At 39.4% G+C, this 18,554-nt stretch overlaps 1 pseudogene; it reads left to right on the forward strand.

Moving 5' to 3' along the window:
- The window catches only part of LOC107569531 (citrate lyase subunit beta-like protein, mitochondrial), a 73,337-nt pseudogene extending 56,697 nt beyond the window's left edge, over positions 1 to 16,640 (forward strand).
- Positions 16,641 to 18,554: the final 1,914 nt, after the last annotated feature.

Genomic DNA, 18,554 nt, shown 5'->3' on the forward strand with positions numbered 1-18,554 from the left:
ACTGTTTCCTGACATCATCCGCTTTCGGAAGCCCAAACAAAGACGTTTGGGCACGGAGGTGAAAAAAAATAGCATTTCAGGCGGTCGCACACCGAACGAGAAGCGCAGCGGCGCTTCGCGCCACATCTTTAAAATTCAAATACTTTATTTTCTATGAGTGTAGGCACACCGGTGGCGCCGTTAGGCATCTGTCCGCGGCACCCAGCTACGTCATGTTATACTTGTAATAATTGTTCTAGACATGCCGAAAATTTGAAGCTACAGCACAGCAGCTCTTCTTCTTGGTTTTCTCTGATGCTTTAACTCTGCAGCAGCACTTCTTCTTCGTCGTCTCATCTGATGCACTCACTCAACCAAGCGTTCTAACCACAAACTCGCCCCTCCCCACCCCCCAACCATTCGAATTTCTGTAAGCGGGAATTATTTGTAATGATATTCCAATGAGCCGCTTTGTGATATCACAAAGCCCGGAAAACAAAAGCTGTAGTCCAAATGAGCCGTTCATTTTTTTCGTATTTCAAAAAAATGAAATATCTCCCTTTGGAGTGGAATTTGAGATTTGTAACTTTCTAGATCTTTTTTATGCCCAAACATACTAAAATTAAAAAAGTGAAAAAAGCATAATAGGACCCCTTTTAATATAACATTAAATATAACGTTGTTATTATTATTATTTATTTCATTTATTCTTTCCTTCTATTCATTGTCTCTAAAGTTGATGTAAATGCCATGTATTTGGCCGGTTTATGGCCATTATGGTCTGGGCTAAGATTCAACAGTTTTTGGTTTGAGGTGACTGTGGACGGTGTGAAGATGACCTAGGCCAAAGAGTTCCTCATTCAAGTTAAATTAACCCCTGAGCCTTGGCCCCGCTCCTCTTTTTCTCTTGGCCTTTCTCATCCCTCCTCTGATCTAACCTGACAACTCCTGAGCTACTGTTTCCTCCTTCTGCTTAACTGAGACCACATTTCCCTTTGGATGGAGTGCTGTGTTCAGACCAATGGAAACCTCTGCATTGAGCTGCATCTGGTTTGAATCTCCTGGCGTGTGCTGCTGTTGTCACAGTTAGGCCCTGGAACCTGGCTTTAACTTTGATTCTTCCTCCCTCCACTTCCTTTGGTCATGTGTCAGTGGTGTTTGTGTGGAAGACTTATGTGCAAGGCTTTTCACTTTATGGCCTTTGGTGAATCCGCTGTAGTGTGGTTGATCCCTCTCGCTAGATGTTTCTCCGCACTGTAATCCCAGGCGCCAACCACCACTTCCCCTGTAAATTCACATAACGTCCGCTCGTCTAAACTGATGCATTTTTATCTTTTTACAAGTGCAGCAATGCCCAGTTCAAACGGATATGTCCCATGTTGCATTTTTATTGCTTGTAGCTTTCCGTACGTGGCATAGTATTTCCTTCCGTTTATCAGGTAAACACAACTCATCGTCCAGTAGCAGAATAACATATAATAAACCCTACCTCTAACCTACTTTCATTCACTTTTTTCACATTTGATAGCCACAAGCCTGTGTTCATGGTCAAACAGAGAGTCTGAATTGTGTAACATATCCATTCAGTGTTCTTTTGCAAGCGCATTATGTGTTTATTACATTACTGAATGCTGCATAAACAGTTGGGTCAGTCTTTCATTTTATGGTCGAGCATGCATTGGGACATTTCCATTCTTTAGCAGCAGCTGTGGTGAAGAAAGTATCTTTTGACACAATGGCACATGAAATTTATTTTTTTATTTTTTGACAGAATGCAGCACAGAAAACTATCCCAAAGATGCTGGCCGAGCTGGATCTGGGGCATACGGAGAAGTGTGTGCGGGTGAACTCGGTGTCCAGCGGCCTGGCTGAGGCTGACATGGAGGTTATTCTTCAGGCAGACGTGCTTCCCACAGCTCTCATGCTGCCAAAGGTGGAGGACACAGGAGAGGTGCAGTGGGTGAGTGAGTCTTTTAGCTTTTTAAATGAGTAGTTCACCTAAAAAAAAAAAGCATTAGCCATTAATAAAAGGGCATTGTCATTATTTACAGTTTCTTCTATGAAATACAAAAGAAGATACTTTGAAAAATTCACTTTTCCATACATTGAAATTCTACAGTGAGCAGCCATGACTAAAAAATATTTAAAAGACACCATAAAAGTAGTCCATTCAACCCATGTTTTTCCACGTCTTGGTTAACTATGCACGCCTTGACAGAGCAACATTTTAGTCCATATTTTCTGAAAAGCGTCAAATTTCAATATATTGTACACAACTATTCAAAAGTGTGGGATCAGTAGGGTTTTTTTAGCAAATAAGTTAATCATTTTATTCCGCAAGGATGCTTTAAACTGAAGTGACAGTAAAGACATTTATAATCTTGCAAAAAAAAAAAAAAGATTCAAATAAATGCAGTTCTTTTGAACTTTATAAAACAATTCTGAAAAAAATAAAAAAAATTACAGTTTCCAACACTGATATAATTAGAAATGTTTTTTGAGCAGCAAATTAGTCTATTAGAATGATTTTAACCTATTCGAAAATTCAGCATTGCCATCACAGAAATAAATTACTTATTAACTTATTAAAACTAATTTTAAATTGTAATAAACTTTCAGTAACACTTTACTGAAAGCCTTTATGTATAATGCATTATAAAAGTAGTTTTAATGCATTAATTATTCCTAGTAATGCACCTTTTAATGCATTGTAAAATCTAATGAATAATTTTAACCACAGTTACATTATAACACTTATCAATTCATTGTTACACTATGCATTTTAAATTTGGTTATAATTATTTACGACAAGATATAATGTATTACAACACACATTATGAATAATTCTAATGTATTATACCCTTTAATAACCCTTTATAATGCATTATACATAAAGGCTTTAAGTAAAGTGTTTCCAAACTTACTTGCTGTATTTTTGATCAAACATATGCAGCCTTGGAGACTTCTTTCAGACTTGAACTGTAGTGTTTTCCCCCAGATTTTATCAGTACATTAGCAAATATTGAATTGTGCATTGAGGACTCATGTTTCCATATGATTATGGTCAGATTATAGGTAATGTGACATTCATGCTAATTTCATCCCAAAAATCGAAGTCTATGCCCTGTTTAATGTGAAAAATGAGAAACTAAAAATACCTCGAGTGTATTTTGCATTTTCCATCATTTGTAAAGAACACAACACCCTCTGAACTCAAAGGGTAAGATGAAACCACAGGTCTTTTCAAAGCAATAATAACAATCTTTTCTATTAGTCTGTACAGAGGACTTGATCCCTGTAGTCAGGCCCGGGGAGAAATGGGGCTGTATATCTTGGCATCAGCTCAAGAAAGCCATGCCATTTTAAAGCTAGCTTCACAAGGCAGATGTCCCAAAGTACTGCTTTACCCTGGAAACACAGGGCCTCTTCAATAGACCTATACTTGGGTTTATTGAGGTTTGGCATTGTTCAGATTTAAAAATCAAAGTAGGTGGACACTCATATAGATCTCATTATCAGATGGTTGGTCAGTCAGTCAGTGACATTACAGATGGTCTCAAAGCTTGCATACTTGGACTGAAAGCCACAAAACACGCTTTTCTCCTGATCACCTCTATGTGTGTGTGTGTGTGTGTTACAAGAGGTGTTGAGGATTCTTCTAGACGTCTGTTCGTCCATCAAAGCAGGGTTTCCTCTGCCAGGCGGCCCCAGGAGGCCCCTGGTGGCCCCCAGCATAGCCACTACACCAGCCCCCAAATCCCTCCAGCTCATTTCCCCCAACCAGCCAACCCAGCCCAAATCTGCAGTATTCAGCTACTCTGCATGACCACTGAAAAGACCTGAAAGAAGCCACAATGTCTTAACTAGATAGATGAAGGGAGGGAGGGAAGCTGAGAGATGGAGGGGGCCCCTAGTCTGTTGCTCACAGTTAGTTTAGACTAGAAGCAGGAAGTTTTTAACTAGTGGTTTTAATTAGTGCTCATATATTTCCCGGGCTGCTCGATGTTTCTTCCCTTTTTAATTGCTGACAGGTGTTCATATTTTTGCCTCTAATTCTTGTTCACTTCCATTTTGTCTCTTGTTTTCTTCTGAATTTGTTTTCTCAAACATATTTGCCATTTCTTGAGCGTAGTCATATTTATGCATTATTATTGAATATATAATATAGATAGATAGATAGATAGATAGATAGATAGATAGATAGATAGATAGATAGATAGATAGATAGATAGATAGAGCGATCAAATAAAAAAAATTAGAAATTATTGTTCCAAACTGGACAGGATTCCTCTCTCACCCTCAAATAAAAAACCCATTTTCAGAGTAAAATTACCTAAACCATCAGCCATTCACTACCCACTTAGCCACTCAAAAATCAATACAACCTCTACACATATGTCACATTGGGTAATACAGTGTGTGTGAATGCATTAAAAAGTGCACACATATGTGGTGGGGGTTAGAACATGCTCTCCACATGCTTTGCACGTGGTCGAGCTCATAGCCGCAGCAGGATATGGGAGATTGTGAGCAGAGAGGAAGTCATGTAGCACTGACCTGACATGGGCCCACTGCTTTGAAAGTGGGGTGAATAGATAGATAGATAGATAGATAGATAGATAGATAGAGCGATCAAATAAAAAAAATTAGAAATTATTGTTCCAAACTGGACAGGATTCCTCTCTCACCCTCAAATAAAAAACCCATTTTCAGAGTAAAATTACCTAAACCATCAGCCATTCACTACCCACTTAGCCACTCAAAAATCAATACAACCTCTACACATATGTCACATTGGGTAATACAGTGTGTGTGAATGCATTAAAAAGTGCACACATATGTGGTGGGGGTTAGAACATGCTCTCCACATGCTTTGCACGTGGTCGAGCTCATAGCCGCAGCAGGATATGGGAGATTGTGAGCAGAGAGGAAGTCATGTAGCACTGACCTGACATGGGCCCACTGCTTTGAAAGTGGGGTGAGACAAACATGAAAGGAGAGGGTGTTTCTCTTTCTCTTTTTCTCCTTTTTGCTGTCTCTAACAGCTCTGATTATTGGACAGTTTGGATGTTGTCACACTTGGTTATACAGAATCCTTACCAAAACTGACCATGGTCATGTAGCTTCTGTAAAAATGTTGTCGTTACTGCAGTTTTTGTTGCTACAATATATTTTTGGTATCTTGGTATTCTTGACAACTATCCTCAAAAAGTACAAATCTGTAATTAAAAGTCATTTGCAGGTTATTTCTTCTCAAAAGGAGTGTGGTTCTGTGCCACTATTGGTCTGTTTCTTTGCAGCCTGACATGGCAACACTGATTCAACCAATGGCATGAGTTGAGGGCGGGGCCACCTGTTTGGCCAACCAGTGGCAGACAAACCTGTTTCATTAAAACTGAAATTGATTATTTTTTAAATTCCATTTGCTGTTATACAGTCACCTTTAACCAATTTAGTGCAGAGACTGTGGATACTAATAGTACCTATGGGAAATCTGAACATTAAGTCATTTGCAAGTTAAGTTAAATAACAACACACTAAATAAACTATTTTAAACAGCAGCATTTTGATGCCTAAATTAAAATTTTTGTATTTACTAGCTAATCCAGTGATGTTTTAACATGTTTTACTGTGGAATGAAAGAAGGAGCATCAAGGTTCTTATAGTAAAAACTGAGCGGTACTTTAAAATCAATTTTTATACCGTAAAATAATCCCAGCTATCAAATGCTATTGTGTAGCATTAAATATCTCTTTTTCCGTTGTGTGTTTGCGTCTGTGATGAGCAGTCAGTGAGTGTCTAATCCAACACACAACACAAAGTCGTACCACTACAAGCCTGATTATCTCTCTCTCCTCCTCCTCTTCTTCTCGTCCCGGCGGCCGCCCCTAAATCCCTCTGTTGTTTATTTTCTTCCCCTTTTTCACGTAGTTGAGCAGAGGAACCTCCAGACTGATTTGTTGCTAAAAGATGGACTTACTTGTTTCCTTTTGTGTGAAAATCTTCTACTCTCCCTTTCTATCCTCTCTCTGTGTGCTTGTTTGACTGACAAGGCTTATTGGACTATAACAGGCGTAACTCTCCCCCCCCCCTCCTCCTTTTGTCCGCAGACAATTCTCCCACAGATTCGGAGCTGTGCGCATTCTTTGGCCGCCACACTACTGAGTCCTGAAAGGAACCAGCTCGAGTCCTGTCCCTCCCCGTCCGCTCCTAATTCCCCCCCCTTCACCACAACACGGTGAAATGAGCACTTCAGCAGGCCGGAAACATTTAATCTGGCCCTCTTTTGAAGAGAATTAATTGAAACTTATCCACTTGCCGCCTTTTTCGCTCTAGCGGCTCCCTCGCCCCAAAATCCCTGCCTCGTTCCCATCCGGATCATGGCGGATGGGGCCACCTTGGCACTTGTGTCGTGAAGTGTGGGTTTTTGCAAGCGGCCTATAGGGACCGGAAAAGCTTATCACCTGAGAGCGGTATTAGCGTTTGTGCATGTGTGGTTCAATGTCGAGTTCCCCTCCGAGACTGTGTAAATATTGAAACTTTAGCGCAGCAAAAGCACATCTGTAATTTGTTGTCATTTGTCAACATCCTAATGGTGCCTCTGTCTCCATTTGATGGAGGGCTACATATATGCTTAATTTTGGTGCCGAGTGGCTATTTTTTTGCGAAAAAATCCGGGGCCATCGGAGAGGGCAGTGTGGCGTCTGATAAAAAAGACGGTGAGGAAATGGAAGGGCCGCCAAACAAGCCCTTCCCTCTCCCTCCCTTTTCTCCGTTCGAGGGGAATATTATGCTAAGCCGTTGGCGTTTTTATGTTGCCATAGCAGCATTACTCCTGCAGGGTTGTGACCTCAGATGATTACAGTACAAAGCTTATTGGGTCTTGAAAACCCCTTTGAAGATGAAAAGTCTTTGATGGTTTATATTTATGCAAATCTCTCAGATATGATTTATCCTACTGAGATTGAATGGGGAGATGATTAAAATTCCCCCATTAGAAAAAAATCCCTCAATGAAGGCATATTCTTTGAGCTAATAAAACAAGTGTGTGTGGGATATTTTAGCCTTTATTTGGAAAACTAGCCTTGACGTACCTGAGGATATTTTAATCTGCTGTCCCCAATGTGTGAAAGAGAGACGGAATGGGGGGACAGGGAATTACACTTTTCTGCTTTGAGTTTTTTTCCCTCTTCCCTTCCCTTCCCTTCCCTTCCCTTCCCCCCTCCTTTTATTTTTTTTGTACAGGCTTTAAAAGAAAATATCTGACAGAGGGAGCTTTTGTGTGTTTCCAGATGATAGATTTTGGAATTTGGGCAACCCCACTGGCAGTCCACGGCTAGCTGTGAACTGGTCTGTTGGAAAAAATCGGAATGCTTTGGTCTTCAAAGCACCGAACTTCATTTTAAAGCCTTCTTAGGTAAGCTCAAATATTAGTGGGAAAATGAATAGTGCGGAGAAGTGTCGTATCACACGTCGCTAGTCTCACGAGTCTGTCCGCCGGGGGAAGCCGAGGCTCTGTATAAAACTGAAATGAAATGCGCTCCCAGACAGCTCAAATCTCATCCTTTCCCTTTTCATATTCAGCGCTCCTTTCTTTGTAAATTCAGTCAGGAACCTGTAGTATATCTCGAGGGCCCCTGTGAAAGTCCAAAGACTGTGTGAATCCTGTCAGGTTTTTGAAGCAATATTTCTTTCTTCTTCTTCTTTCTCCAAAACCCTGAGTCAGAAGTTTTTAAATTTAATTAGGCATGGCGTTTGAGAAATGTCTCTTTAAATTAAATTTAAAGTGTTATTTTTGACTGTGTGTGTGTCCATTTCAGTTTGTTGACAGGTTTCAGCAATACTTAAAAGGCAGAGCTCAAGGAACCCATCCGCTTGGTCACCTTTGTGGAAACTGCTGTGGGTCTGCTGAATTTTAAGGTAAATAACAACTTTATAATTAGAAAATACAAAATTGCCCCCATCAGGGAGAAAATGGCCACAGTCCTTTTTTCTTTTGATTATTTTTCTTTCCCCCTCCCCCAAACCCTCTGTTGTGCTGGCTAGACGGAATCCCAGAGCCAAGACAGGGAAATATTGCAGAGTCACAGCAAGAAGTGAAATTAATTTGGAACTCAACAAAAGCATTCAAGAAATTCCATCTGCTCCGTGCCTGACATGGTCATATCACATTCCAGACTGTCTCTCACTAGTCCTGGTTCTGGGGTAAGTTACAGCCTTGGACGGTCTTCACAGATTTCTAGATTTCCCCATCCATGGGGACAGAGACGGGCCATTAATTGTGTCTGTGTGTGTGTCTTTTTTAATATCTGATATAGTTCCATTTCTAAACACAATATAAAGAACACAGGCATGGACGGCGATTAAGGGAGTTTTGGGGAAAATTAGAGTCGTCTGACTGGGTGACTTGATTAAGTGCCAAAGTACACACGCACACACACACACACACACACACACACACACCCTGTGCAGCTCTTCATTTTCTCTTTCTCTTGAAGGGAGTGTGTGAAGCACTTCGAGATCTTGGGCCAAAGGCAGGTCTTCATCATGACGGAGTTGTCTTCGGGTCAGATGACTTCTGTGCCAGCATAGGTCTGCTATCTTTTTATTTCACTATTTAATACCTTTTTTCTTCTTCATTCACTTATTTGTTGAATGACAGTACTACAAATAATACCATTACTTTTAATTAACTGATAAAAAAGATGTATTTTTATGATAACCTATCATTAATATCCCTTCAGACTGCACATCGTTATCTCATATATGATGCTTGGGTTTAATAACATTTTTGTAAAATCTGGTGTTGGATCTCTTTTAACCTGCAGGAGCCACGCGTACTAAAGATGCTAAAGAACTCCTGTATGCCCGACAGAAAGTGGTGGTCACCACCAAAGCATTCAGTCTCCAGGCGATCGACCTTGTTTACATCGACTATCAGGATGTGGAAGGACTGAGGCAGCAGGCCAGAGAGGGCACGCTTATGGGCTTCACTGGTACGCTGACTGCTAAATCACATCAATTTTCTTTTCTGTTCACTTACTGTATGACATATTGGCCTGATCTTCCAACAAAATGCTATTTTGGACTCGCATGATTAGGATTTCAATGAAAATACATGCACTTGCATATAGAGCATATACTGGCATAAACAGGGGAAAAAATTGTTGCACAAGCAAAACATGTAGGAGAACATATTATTGGCTGAAGAGACTGACAACATAATTTTCCTGTCTTAAAGGAATATTCTGGGTTAAATACAGGCGGTAAGCGACAACTTGCTACAGATGCTATTGATAGAGCATAATTTGTATTTAAGCTGCAAAATTCCTCACAAATATCTGTGTAAAATATTCATTACATTTCATAAATTATAAATAATATAATTACATTTGAATTATATGAATTGTGTGTGTATATATAGATTAGTGGTTAGAGATTAGTGAGAGTTTTTGTGTATTTTTAAGTATTCTCTCCCTTCAACTTTGAGTTCCTCTACATCTCATGTTTTACCTTTTTAGTGCTGACATAGTGATAGTTATATTTAAGAATCTTAATGTGAAATTTGCAAAAATTTGTGGCTTCCTTTTTATATTTGTGTTCATTTTTATTATGCAGTCTATATTGCATAGATGATTTCATTTGATATCTGAGCTTTTAATAATGTACTACATACTGTATATGAAACTTCAAAGAAAGATCAGTGTATGCATGCGTGCATGTCTCTTTATTTGCCTGTGTGTGTGTGTATCCATTACTTACAAGTGTGTTTGTGGGAGATAGACGTATGTTCGCATCTCAGCACTGTGTGGGTTTGTAGCCAGGCAACGTGTGTTTGTGTGTGGAGTCCTGGTGAGCGGGTAACTGGCCACGGGAGGCCAGACATAGCCCTCCTCTGAGTCTCCGCTAATGAATATGTAATTGCTGTTTGCAGAATACACACTGTTCTCCCTGCACATCTCTGTATACACTAGCACTGCCATTCCTCTAGAACACAGCACTCCAATGCTAAAGATCACTTGTCTTGTTTTCCTCATGCCAAATTTTTATTTAAATGTTTTACTTTTTTAACATCAAAATTCATCACTAATTCCATCGAACACATTTAATCACAGGATTTAATTTAAAACAGCATTTTATTATCATTTAAAAAGGCTTTTCATACTGAAACTATTATAGTAGCATTTATTTGGTTAATTGAAGGGTAATAACAACTATTATAAAAGAAATTGCCATGATAACCATAGTCTCTCCAAATTACCATAATATTATTTCTACTGTAAAATCATAATAAATTATTATTGGATCATCTATAAACTATTTAATTTTTTTTCCCCTTGAAGATTGTAATGACTACTACAGTGCGGTAAATTAACACATTTTTACTTAAGTTTTGTATTTTGTGTATTTTGTAGCTGTGGCTACCATGCAAGGAAATGCACAAATGTATGTGAGCCAACTACATGATTCCTCTGGATATCTCTGGGGTTGCCACTGCAAGGTTGTTTGTTTTTATTTCCCCAGCAGCCAGCCTGCGGGTTGATCATGCCATGTTGCAGCCCATCAGCCGGGCGCTCTGTTCAGCAGCCTGTCATTAGGCAGGTGGGGTCGGATTTGATGACTCTCTTCTGCCTCTCGTGCGAGTCTGAATCGGAGCGGCTCCTCGTGTAGCATGCGCTGCTCTCACCGCCGTTCTGTTTGCCACTGCTAGTCTGAGGTCCCTGTGTCGGGAGGCCTACAGAAACACTGTTTACAGTTTACACCCTCAGTGTGAAGTGTGTGTGTGAGCGAGTGAGTGTGTGTTTGTCTGTAGGCAATTGAAATTGCATGCAGATAAATGTAGTTTAGCTTTTTTTTTTTCTTTTGCACTAGACTTGCATGAGTAAATCTATCACTATTAATGCAAATACAGCAATTGGGCTGTCAGAATGTTTTTTTATAAATAAAAGGGTTAGTTGAAATCACACTTTTTGTATTTTGAAAATGTATTTATTTATTAGTTTAAATCAGATAATTGTATCTTTATGTAATCAGAAAATGTAATTCAGTGAGCTCTTAAATAAAGTGTGGCAGACTAATTTCAAATGCTTTAATTATTTAGGCATTTTATTTACCATAAAATACTTTTTTTTTCTTGACGTAATTATATTCCTGTTAAAATAATATTTGGGCAAAATACTACAACAGGTACATCTTTATCAACAGACAAGCAATTAAATCAAAACAGAAAGGCCAAAAAGTTACACATCTACCATTAATTTTATCATCTCTTCTTTTATGTATCACTGCACACATTGTGTTTTAAGCATTATTTCCCTGAATCCCTCACCTGTGATTTGACCTTGGCCCATGTTTATTTCTTTATGAGGACTTTTAGTCATAACTACATAGATATGGTGTTGTGTAATGAATAAGAACATTGAAGAAAATAAGAACATTTTTGTTGTTCTCCTAAAATGAAAATATATAAAAAGGTTAGATATTTTTTTCCAGTATATTAGTTTAGACGTCATTACATTTTCTTCTTAATTTTAAGCCTTTTTGATATATTCTGTCCGTCTATGTGAGATTTTGAGAATCATCTGATAGTGGCACTCTGCTTAATGGTAGTGAGCCAACCAGACATACCCAAACCAGATGGCACCTTGTGATTGGCTGAATGGCATTGGGGAGCGATAATGATGCATAGCAACCGTCCAATAGCGTCACTGCGTAAGGGCTCACCACGCCCATTTTGCTCACTCTGTCACTAGCTGGCTCAGAACAGACAGCTCCTGAACAGGTGGCAGTCTGGGGAAGGGGCATATTTTGTTGATGTGAGGGAACAACCCCCTGCCAGCCTTCTCTGGGATGGGCGTCACAAACATGGACCTTGAGCCTCAGCTTTAGGGTGTTGATCCAACAGGCCGTCTCCTCCAGAGCAGCAGAGGGACAGTACACACACACACACTGGTGATTTTTCCGTCTGCAGCGCTGTTGGCTCAATAAGAAAATGCAGTCACCAAGCTGGTTTGCTTTATTTACATTGAAGCGCATGCTTAGCTGTCATTGGTTAACCTGACGCCTCATTCACTCCCAGCTGTATCATCAGATTGTGTCGTATCTTTCAGCATTTGGCTTCGGCAATGTGTAAAAGATGCAGAAAATAACACCTGTGCTGTTGCAAGACTGTGTTAACATATGACTGACATTACGCTGCAATATGTAACATTGTGTGCTAAATTATGTGGGAATGGATAACACATGGCAGAGGCTGTTTCAGAGGGGTTAACTGGGGTAAGAGCCACAGATGGAGCTAATGGTTTTCTCATGTATTAAATTCTACGGCTGTCTGCTAGCTACCTTTCCGTATTTGTTTTAAGAGACGCGCTGAAGCAAAATGTAACAGATATTTCTCAAATTAAGCCTCATCACCCAGAGGTTTGATCTGGGAACATGTTCTTGATTATTATGGTGCAGTGCTGGACAGATGTTATTTTTGAGAGTAAGGTTTCTGCCGTCATGACCGTAATCCGTTTTAGCTTTTTATCCGATGCTGCAAAGCAAATGTATATTTGAAAATGGCATCCACATTGTTTTAGAAAGACCTTACATAAATAATAATAATAATAATAATCATTTAAAATTTAAAAAAAACAATGAGAAAGAAACCATTTTAGTTTATCAGATTATCTTTAAGCATTTTTATTTTTTTATGGTTAAAGTGGTTAGTAAGTTCATGGATTCCTGACTTCAGATCATGGATCATTTTATGGTCATCTGATGTAGTCACCTCTAATTTTTCACCCCAGCATTGGGTCATTAACACACATAGCTGAGCTTATGAGAGGTATCAGTTGTTGCTGTCCATGACATCTATATCTATGTGTAGTGTGTGTATGAAGTGTGTTGAGGTGACTGCATGTGTGTGGCTCTCACACGGGCCTGTAATAAAAGCAGCAAGTCAAGTCTCACAGAGGCTGCCTCAGATTGGAGTGTAACTAAGCGTGCAGTAAAGTTTCAGAGTTCAGCGGGACACAAGGCGAAAATCGGGATGACACCCATAATTCATAGCATCCTCTGTCCCTGCTGTGTCCCTTAAATTCATTCTTGGTCAGGGAGCTGTACTGGAGAAAGAGGAGCAAATACCCATCAGTGCCTTTGCTTCTCTGGAGCAAAGCCCTTTAAACTTGGAGGAATAATCCTAGATGATTATTTTTTTTCTATTTTTACAGAGTTTTGTATGTGAGTGGGCTACACTGTTAATAGTGCACTAAAAATAGAAATAAAAAGGTTGATACCTAAATTAATTTATTTTTATCATACATGTGGGCTGACCTTTAAAGATCACATGAATACTACTAACTCTTATTATTAGAGACTGTTGGTTGTAGAATTTTTGGCCTGCACATGTTATGATCGGTGGTTTAAAAAAAAAGTTACTGAATTAAGGGTGTTTAACGATTTAAAAATATTTTATGTCTTTATTTATTTACTGAGACATGGCCATTAAATATGTTATTCTCTTTGGAATATTTATTTATTTTTTGTTAAGTTGTTAGGGATTCACTTTGTCACTTCTTTGTAGGAAAACAAGTGATTCACCCCAGTCAAAAATAATAATAATCATTTAAAATTAAAAAAAAACAATGAGAAAGAAACCATTTTAGTTTATCAGATTATCTTTAAGCATTTTTATTTTTATTTTTTTATGGTTAAAGTGGTTAGTAAGTTCATGGATTCCTGACTTCAGATCATGGATCATTTTATGGTCATCTGATGTAGTCACCTCTAATTTTTCACCCCAGCGTTGGGTCATTAACACACATAGCTGAGCTTATGAGAGGTATCAGTTGTTGCTGTCCATGACATCTATATCTATGTGTAGTGTGTGTATGAAGTGTGTTGAGGTGACTGCATGTGTGTGGCTCTCACACGGGCCTGTAATAAAAGCAGCAAGTCAAGTCTCACAGAGGCTGCCTCAGATTGGAGTGTAACTAAGCGTGCAGTAAAGTTTCAGAGTTCAGCGGGACACGAGGCGAAAATCGGGATGACACCCATAATTCATAGCATCCTCTGTCCCTGCTGTGTCCCTTAAATTCATTCTTGGTCAGGGAGCTGTACTGGAGAAAGAGGAGCAAATACCCATCAGTGCCTTTGCTTCTCTGGAGCAAAGCCCTTTAAACTTGGAGGAATAATCCTAGATGATTATTTTTTTTCTATTTTTACAGAGTTTTGTATGTGAGTGGGCTACACTGTTAATAGTGCACTAAAAATAGAAATAAAAAGGTTGATACCTAAATTAATTTATTTTTATCATACATGTGGGCTGACCTTTAAAGATCACATGAATACTACTAACTCTTATTATTAGAGACTGTTGGTTGTAGAATTTTTGGCCTGCACATGTTATGATCGGTGGTTTAAAAAAAAAGTTACTGAATTAAGGGTGTTTAACGATTTAAAAATATTTTATGTCTTTATTTATTTACTGAGACATGGCCATTAAATATGTTATTCTCTTTGGAATATTTATTTATTTTTTGTTAAGTTGTTAGGGATTCACTTTGTCACTTCTTTGTAGGAAAACAAGTGATTCACCCCAGTCAAATCGAGGTTGTTCAAGAGGAATTTGCCCCCAGTCCAGAGAGAATCAAGTGGGCCACGGAGCTGATCGCGGCATTCGAGGAGCATCAGAAGTTGGGAAAGGTGCACGTTCAGTAGTTCCTGAGTTTCCACACAGAGATCTGTATTATTTTCCAGTCTGATATAGCATCCGTGAGGCATGCTGCACTGTAGCTTTTGTCGAAGAAAATCAAATGAGGTGTTGAATATTATAGTTCCTAATTTAGTGCATCATTGAGTCCTGTGTTTTCTGCTCGGTAGGGCTGTGCGTGTCTGAGATGTGCTAGTAATGTACAATCTGCCAGTAATTCTTATGCTAAGGATGGCCTGGGGGTGCATCAGCGACACTCTCCCCGTTCGGCTCTTTGCTCACAAACTGAGATTCCGGGACACAGTTGCTCGATTTATTTAGCGTTTTCCTGTATATTTCTATGCCCTCTTCAATCTCCTTGCAGATTTGTTACAGAAAATGTTTGCAAAGTAACCACCTGAGGTTTTCTGTCTCTCAACATGTCATTTTTAGACCCTCTACCAGCATTATATTACATTTAAGATGCAGCTTAGCTGCATATTTAGTTTCTTTATGCATATGTCATTTAATTATTGAAATTCTTTCTTCTTAAGAGGTCTGGACTGGGTAAGCTGATTGAAATATCCGGATCAGTATAATGGCGCAATGAATAGGAATATTTAGCATGCAAATAAATGACTTCCAGCTCTTAATTCCAGCATCTGTCAAGAATATTTCAATTTTCATTTTCATGATTCTTAAGCTGTTTTTTTAAGAATTTGCAAATTCCCAACCAACTTGAATAAAACACAGGCTTAAACTGGAAGCTAACAGGATGTTATTGATTCACTACATCAGACACCAGTAACAAATGCATTTACATAAATACTTCCCTTACAAAAGGAATATATAATATAAGAAAAGCACCAAAGAGAGCCCACGTATATAATACATGTAATGACATATATATATACGTGGGCTCTCTTTGGTGCTTTTCTTGGTTTTCTATAGGGAATTTATGAATAGCCATCCTATCCTTCTTTGTAGTATCATATATGCATTGCTGCTGTGTAGTAGGGTATGTTCTTCTAGACAATATCTGCCTTTATGTTTATTCAACCATAGTTCTGTTCTCTTCTCCTTAGGGGGCTTTCACCTTTCATGGCAGTATGATTGACATGCCATCTCTGAAGCAAGCTCAGAACATTGTCACGATGGCTTCAATTGTTCAGGGAAAGTAAGCCAAACCTGAGTTCCTCAGACATCAAAATCCGCACCATGCTGGCTGTGCCGTGCACTTCACGTCAAGAGCTAAAAACGGCCTGTGCATTTGTTTAACCAGCATCAGAGATGATGTTCTAGTTGATGTGTTGATTTCAGATGAATTGACTGATTATTTTGTCTTCTGAAATTCCTGGTGCATTACCATTTTCTGAATTAGTTTGCATTTGTGTGTGTGTCATGCCCGCCCCTGCCTCTCTGTGTCAGGGCAGACGATTGGCCGTGGTAAAGGTTGTGCACGCCTGACGAAAGGGCAAACAAACAGAGCTGCCCTGCCGTCGAGCTTCCATTCAGCCTAAAGGCTCCTCCAGGCCCTGGAACATCAAAGCGCTATTTGCCAAGAAGCGACCACGAATTTACTAAAACCAACATTGAGAGAATGAGCCTGTAAACCCACTCTAAATTATAGGCCTTTGTTTCACAGGACTCAGCAAGCCAGTTTGTTCTTCAAGACAAGGCTTGAATGCGTCTGCACCCTGGCGTAAGCTCTACGCGGCGTGCCACACGCTCACTCGCAAACACGTACACAAAGGGCTCCACGAGGGCTCGCTCTATGTAAATATCAGCATTTTTCCATGGCTTTGTTTCCCGGTCAGTGGTTCCCATCTCTCCATCCAGCTTCGAAGTCATCGTGGACATGGCCAAGTGCTCAAAAGACGTGCCGCCATTGTCCATTTCACCAGTGTTCCTAACACACACTTTGTCAAGTATGCCTCTTTTAAAATAAAACTCCAGGATGTCATTCCCAATGAATGACCATCCTTTCCACCGTTGAGGGCGTTGTTGTTGTTTTTTATGTTGTGTTTGTCATGAATACATTCTACAGTATGCTATGTTCCCGCTTCTTGCTGCTGGTCTCCCACAAGCTGATGACATATTTGGCAGAAATGTCTAGGGCAGATTTGTCTGGGAGGGGGGTGGGGGGAATGGTTGATGGTTCAGTTGGTCACTATGGTAATAGAGGCCTGTGCATAAAATGGGAATGAATATGGCGTGATCAATAGTGTCTGTAGCAAGCAACTCGGCCCGAGCTCTGTGCCAGCCTCGGGACGCAGACAGAAAGATGGAAGCCGCTGCTGTGAGCGGCCCAAAGGGCTCGACAGTAAGCTGACGGCCTGGCACCCGGCCCACACCTCTCTGCCACCCCCCTTCCATGCTCTCTGCCTTTTGCACTCATTTATTTTTCATTTTCTTTGGAATCTTCTTTTTGGACTCATGTCAGACAAGCCCTTTTTCTGTAAGCGCTCTTTAAGCATGTCTTCAAGACTTTCAATCAGAGCTTGAGACTGTAGGTCAATAGGCCAATGACATGAGATTCATCTAAAGCCATCCTGCATTTAGTTAGCCAAATTGTTACATTTGCTTATATTTTGTTCAAACACAATTTATAGGAACAGAAATACTGGGCTATTATGGAAAAGTTCATCGAAAAAGTTTAAATCTATTTATTTGTGTGTGTGTGTGTGTGTGTGTGTGTGTATACTGGTTTATATATCCTGGCGGGGACTTAACCCTGACTACACACAGACTCATGGGGAGGTAAATTGGTCAGGGTTAGGGTTAGGTCACGGTGGGGACCTAAATTGTGGTCCCCATGGATACAAAAGCTTATAAATCATACAGAATGAAGTTTTTTGAAATTCTAAAAATGCAGAAAGTTTCCTGTGAGGGGTAGGTTTAGGGGTAGGGTTGGTGTAGGGCAATAGAATATACGGTCTGTACAGTATAAAAACCATTATGCCTATGGAGAGTCCCCACAAGGATAGCTGACCAGACTGTGTGTGTGTGTTTCTTTGTTTTTTGTTTTTGGACCCCATTTACTTTTTATTATGAGGACAAAAACTGCTGGAATATTCTTCAGAGTTTTTTTCTTTTGTGTTCTGCAAAAGAAATAAAGTCATGCAGGTTTGGAGGGTGAGTAAATGGTGGCAAATTTTAAATGTTTGGGTGAACTGTCCCTTTAACACACCCCATGCACACAAAAGAGCTCAGATGATAACGTCTGAACTTCAGTCACTTCAGCCTTTGTAGAAAATTAGTGAGATTAGATATTTGATTGTCGATTGATATGAAACTAAAGCTTTTTTTGACTGCCCCTTACTTCGTGGGTTTCGTGCCTTTATGGTGTGTGATCAAGTGACATTATTTTTAGCAACGCTATTAACCCTGATCCATGCACTGAAGGCACCATTAATTTTATTAATTATGTTGAAACTGATCTGTGTAGCCAAAGATTCAGGGTTTACGGGATTTAAAGGATTTACGGACTCCGCGACATAGTTTTTATTTGTTTTTCTTTATTTTAGGTGCAATGCAGCGTATTAAAATATAATGGGTTATTTAATTAAATTATTTTAGTTTTTACTTTTATATAACCAGAGGCAGTCAGAACTCTTGTTTTTTTTTCTATAGCGCACACCTTGGTGTCACAATCCAGCTTGAGTTTGTTTCTTATAATATAAATGCTATCACATGACTTTTCAATAATTTTTTATTTTCAATCATGTTCCATATTTCCGAATACTCCTTTTTTCCTTTCATAAGCTGTTAAAAAGTTGATTGGTCATGTGTGGTATTGTATGCTTAATGTTTGGCCAGAATACTGAATGTGTGCTTGAGTGAAGGATAGTTTTCTCTGAATAACCGGAGACTTTGAGCTGACTCTTTATTTGAAATGGAG

This window comes from Sinocyclocheilus grahami, unplaced genomic scaffold (assembly GCF_001515645.1).
Source record: "Sinocyclocheilus grahami isolate Dianchi unplaced genomic scaffold, SAMN03320097.WGS_v1.1 scaffold28.1, whole genome shotgun sequence".
NCBI lineage: Eukaryota > Metazoa > Chordata > Actinopteri > Cypriniformes > Cyprinidae > Sinocyclocheilus > Sinocyclocheilus grahami.